This window comes from Haematobia irritans, chromosome 4 (assembly GCF_050003625.1).
Source record: "Haematobia irritans isolate KBUSLIRL chromosome 4, ASM5000362v1, whole genome shotgun sequence".
Lineage (NCBI taxonomy): Eukaryota > Metazoa > Arthropoda > Insecta > Diptera > Muscidae > Haematobia > Haematobia irritans.
The window spans coordinates 133,085,375-133,091,374 of NC_134400.1; positions in this window are offsets into that span (position 1 = coordinate 133,085,375).

The window sequence follows — 6,000 nt, forward strand, 5'->3', positions numbered from 1 at the left end:
GCTGAATTATTAAAGTCAAGTTGACCTTAGCCCAAACATTGTATCTTTCATGTTATGATACCCATTTTTAAGTGAAATCCCTTAATTATAAGGTTCGATTCCTGCTTCGACCGAACACCAAAAAGTTTTCCAGCAATGGATTATCCCACCTAAGTAATGCTGGTGACATTTCTGAGAGTTTCAAAGTTTCTCTAAGAGGTTGCACTGCAATGTGAAACGCCGTTCGGACTCGGCTATAAAAAGGAGGTCCCTTGTCATTGAGCTTAACATGGAATCGGGCAGCACCCAGTGATAAGAGAGAAGTTCAATAATGTGCTATCACAATGGACTGAATAGTCTAAGTGAGCCTGAGACATCGAGCTGCCACCTAACCTAAAATTATTCGTGGCCCATTGCAGACGCAGCATCTACTTTACATTATCGACACATTAGTCGTTTTTACTGTCAGTCTTACTCCATAAAATTTCCAAAGGCGCAAAAGTTCAACGAATTGACATCCATAGATTTTGGTGGTCGTTGTGTAGTAGAAATGAAGCTAGCAGACAGACTCCTTTTTAGGCCATTCTAGGTTGACGAGTGCTGAATACTTTTGGTGTATCCATGGTTTGCGGCCGAAATGTTTGTTTGCCCAGGGCTCCAATCCTGTGTTTAGGACATTTTTCCCGATATATTCGTCCTTTATCCTGAACCGATTTTCGATTAATACGAGCGAGGAGCTAAAATTTGTACGATTTTTTTGACCTAGATTTAATGAAAGAAATTTAAAGCAAAAACTTTATTTTAATTAAAATTTCGTAAATCGGTGAAATCGTTTATTTAAACAATCAAATTAAATTTATTTTTCAAGTTCAATTAGTATAAAATTCAGGAAAAATATTCAGTTAGGCTTTCGCTTTTCCAAATCCGAATTGCCGGGCCTCACGCTTGACACCTGCCATCAGATTTTGTACAGTCACTTTGTCCACCTTCTTCGCCGCAGAAAGCCAGTTTGCCTTGAACTGCTGCTCGTCCTTAGCAGTTTTTTGGTCTTCTTTAGGTTCCGCTTGACAATAGCCCAGTATTTCTCAATTGGGCGGAGCTCTGACGTGTTGGGAGGGTTCTTGTCCTTGGGAACCACCTGCACGTTGTTGGCGGCGTACCACTCCATGGCCTTTTTACCGTAATGGCAAGATGCCAAATCCGGCCAAAACAGTACGGAACAACCGTGTTTCTTCAGGAAAGGCATCAGACGTTTATTCAAACACTCTTTCACGTAAATTTCTTGGTTGACAGTCCCGGAAGCTATGAAAATGCTGCTTTTCAAGCCACAGGCACAGATGGCTTGCCAAACCAGATATTTCTTTGCGAACTTTGACAGTTTTATGTGCTTGAAAATATCTGCTACCTTTCCCCTTCCTTTTGCCGTATAAAACTCCTATCCCGGAAGCTGCTTGTAGTCGACTTTGACGTAGAATTCGTCGTCCATTACCACGCAGTCAAACTTCGTCAGCATCGTCGTGTACAGCCTCCGGGATCGCGCTTTGGCCGTCGTATTTTGTTTATCATCGCGATTTGGAGTCACTACCGTCTTGTAAGTCGATAGTCCGGCTCGTTTTTTGGCTAGATGCACGGTTGTAGACGATACACTCAGCTTATTTGCGGCATCTCGGAGAGAGAGGTTAGGGTTTCGCTTGAAACTACCGGCAACTCTCTTTGTCGTCTCAGCGGCTTCCGGTTTTCGATTTCCCCCCGATCCAGACTTCCTGGCTGTCGACAAACGTTCCCCAAACACTTTAATTACATTTGTAACGTTTGATTTGGCAACTTTTGGCGATTTTACCAGCTTTGCGTGCGAGTAGCTCGGATTTTCGCGATGCGCGAGCAAAATTTTGATACGCTGCTCTTCTTGCTTGGACGGCATTTTGACAACTGAAGAGTGAATTCCAAAATCAAAATAGGATCAACATTCTACACACACACACACCTTCAAAATGAGGGGTGTTCAGGTTTTTTAAATGCAAAATTGAAAGAAATAAGTCAAGTTTATATTGACCAAATTTTGACCGTATCACCCTTTAGTTGAAAGAAATTTACATGTTTATGTTGGTATGTCAATATTATTTTTCAGTGAAGGAATGAATACTCAGTTCTAATTTGATTTTCCTAAAATAAATGTCTACTAATATTTTTTATTCAATGACTACAATGACGGTTTGAGATCTTAGTTATTTATCATAATTATTATTTCAATTCATTTAATGATGTATTAACTATTTATGTTCAAAAATCTCTTGAGTATTTGCTGTACATTTCGAATCTTTACAGAATGTCTTCACCTACATCCATTGTCTTGTATTATTCCACTTTTGGTCTTGCTATACTCTTACATGGTGGCGATGTTGGTGGTCCACTCAGATCCTTATATGCATGGTAGGTTGCACTATAAAAATTCTATATCTTACCTTTTCCACTATGAGGCCTATGAGGATTATTGCATTTCATTCACTCTAAGACAAAATTCAATTAAAGCATATCACCTTCCTCTTCAGTTAAGTGTTGCATTGTCTTTTTTGCCCAATCAATCGATTTATGTTTTGCTTGTTTTCTTTTCATCAAAGTATTGATGGTGGTATGCATTTTTTTTGTTGATTCCATTAAGGTTTCTTTACATCAATTTGTAGTTTTCCTTTCGATTTATCGCCATCACCAGCCAATGTACGAAATATCATCTGTTCGTGTTTGGAGTTTGTTTCACTCAAACACCATTTACAAAACACATGGATGGACGGACAGGGTGGTATTTAGAGACTGTTGCAATTGACTACATCCGTCATATTTCAGCAGGTGGATTCATAAAATGTTTATGGCCAATATAAAAACAGAACATTACCAAATATCGAGTGTTCAATGTCTCGCCTTTTTTCTTGAAACAAAGATGGCTGGTCGGTCGTTCAGAGCTGGCTTGCTGTATGGATGACTGGATCGCTGTAAGTGGTAATTAATCCAAGATAGTTTTTGTGATAGTGTTTAATACTTCACTATTTGCTGTGAAAATTGTATGGAATGAACAAATTTTTTGACGCAACCATATTTCAAATATTTTTACTCGATGGGGATTGTTAGCATGGTTGCATATCCCAATAGCGACAGCTGTATATTTGAATTTTTTTTTGGAAATTTTAATGATCACAAGATACCAAACAATTGAACAGAGTAAACGAATGTATATTGAATTCATATATACACTGAAAAAAATATTGACCTAATATGGAAGATTATGCAACTTCAATTTTAGGAATCGAAATTTTCCCAAAGTTAAGGACAGAATTCTTGAAAATAATGACATTTTAGTTAAATGAAAGTTTATAATCCTTGCTTCAAAAATTTTTTTCATTAAATTTAGGACACAAATCTTGAAATTTTCTGTGTCTCTTCTGAAGTTGTAGATCCTTGAAGTAAGGCAAATTTTCCTTAAAATAAAGAAAAACATTTTTAGTTTAAAGAAATCATCTTTTACTCAACTGACATATTACATTTTTAAATTTAAAATAAAATCGCTTCAAATATAGGCTAAAAAAGACTTATTTTAAAGATTTGTATCTTTGGTTTAAAGTTTTTTTAACATTAAGAAAACTGTTTTTACTTTATTTTAAAGAAGCCGCATCTTTGGCTCGGAATCAATACCAAAATCCTTAAGGGAAGGTCAAAATCTTTGGATCCAAGTAAATTTTTTTTTTTGAGTGTAGAGAAAACTTTTGTTATGATATAATCACCAAAGTTAGTATTTTTATACCCTTCACCACTACTGTGGTACAGGGTATAATAAGTTTGTGCATTTGTATGTAACGCCAAGAAGGAAAAGTCTGAGACCCATCGCTTAGTATACAGATCGTCTTATAATTAAATTCTGAGTCGATTTAGCGATGTCCGTCTGTCTGTCTGTCTGTCTGTCTGTTCATGTATTTTTGTGCGCAAAGTACAGGTCGCGGTTTAAGTCCGATCGTCCTCAAATTTGGCATAGGGTCGTTTTTTGGGACAAAGACAATCGCTATTGATTTTGGAAAAATCGGTTCAGATTTAGATATAGCTGCCTTATATATTTATCCACGATCTGGTTATAATTGGTGTGTTTATAAACCGATGTTCTTCAAATTCAGTACATCCGAATATTTTATGAGTCTCGAAAAACTTGCAAAATATCAGCTAAATCGGTTCAGATTTAGATATAGCTCCCATATATATCTTTCGTCCGATTTAGACTCATATGACCACATAGGCCAAAGGTTAGGTTAGGTTAGGTTAGGTGGCAGCCCGATGTATCAGGCTCACTTAGACTATTCAGTCCATTGTGATACCACATTGGTGAACTTCTCTCTTATCACTGAGTGCTGCCCGATTCCATGTTAAGCTCAATGACAAGGGACCTCCTTTTTATAGCCGAGTCCGAACGGCGTTCCACATTGCTGTGAAACCACTTAGAGAAGCTTTGAAACCCTCAGAAATGTCACCAGCATTACTGAGGTGGGATAATCCACCGCTGACAAACTTTTTGGTGTTCGGTCGAAGCAGGAATCGAACCCACGACCTTGTGTATGCAAGGCGGGCATGCTAACCATTGCACCACGGTGGCTCCCAAAGGCCAAAGGTTACTACCGATTTGCGTGAAATTTTGCATAAAGAGTAGAATTGACATTGTACAAATGTTTGGTAAGTTTGATTGAAATCGGTTCAAATTTAGATATAGCTCCCATATATACCTCTCGTCCGATTTAGACTCATATGACCACAGAGGCCAAAGTTTACTACCGATTTACGTGAAATTTTGCATAAAGAGTAGAATTGATATTCTACCAATGCTTGGTAAATTTGATTGAAATCGGATCAGATTTAGATATAGCTCCCATATATATCTTTCGTCCGATTTGCACTTATATGGTCTCAAAAGCCAGAGTTTTGCCGTGATTTGGTTCAAATTTTGCACAAGGAGTACGTTTAACAGTATCGGTAAGTGTGCCAAATTTGGTTGAAATCGGTTCAGATTTAGATATAGCTCCCATATATATCTTTCGCCCGATTTATACTCAAATGACCAGGGGGCAAAAGTTAAATTCCCATTTACGTGAAATTTTGCAGAGATAACAGAATTATTATTCTAACTATGTATGTCAAATTTAGTCGAAATCGGTTCAGATTATATATAGCTCCCGTTATATGTACACCAGAGTTGGGAAAATATGGTAGACTATTTCATATTTTAGACCCATTTTCAATGGGATTTTCCTCCAATTGACTGCATAGTTTCCACGGAGAATATATTTAATATGATATTTAAGTGTGTCAAGTTTGATCAAATTTGGTTCAGAGTTAGATAAAGCCTCCATATATTCGTTTTTCCGGTTTCTACAAATATGGCCAAAATTCCCACACTTTACACAAAATTCTGTGATAATTTCCCCATATCTTAGTCATATCCTACACACTGTAATGCCAGACTTTCCACCGAACGGTTGAGTTTTAAATAAGGCTCCAAGTCGCCCGACTTGACCAAATAATATATCACAACCCACACTTGACCACATATCTTGGCAAGATCTAACCAATATCCTTGTAAAATCATCACTGCTGAGTAGCAAAAATTGTAAATGTTACTCAAATACATAAGTATAAATCGCAAATGTTCTTTTGTACAATTGCCTCAAAATTTCTCTCGCTTCATATTTCCCATATTTTTTATTTTTTATTAACATTGTGTTTCATTCCAGGGCGTTAGCCGATTTCAATTTTAATTCTAGAGATTTTGTAAAAGTACAAAAAATTGTCTCCATTATAAGTATTTGTATCTGGAAATGCAAACCTTTATATAGCTCCCAGCAAATTTGAAGTAGTTGAGATGGTCACACAAATGTTGGTCTACATGGTGGTGAAGGGTATAATATAGTCGGCCGCGCCCGTCTTTAGACTTTACTTACTTGTTTTTTTTTTTTTTTTTGAATTTGAAATGGTTTGACAACAGACGATGAG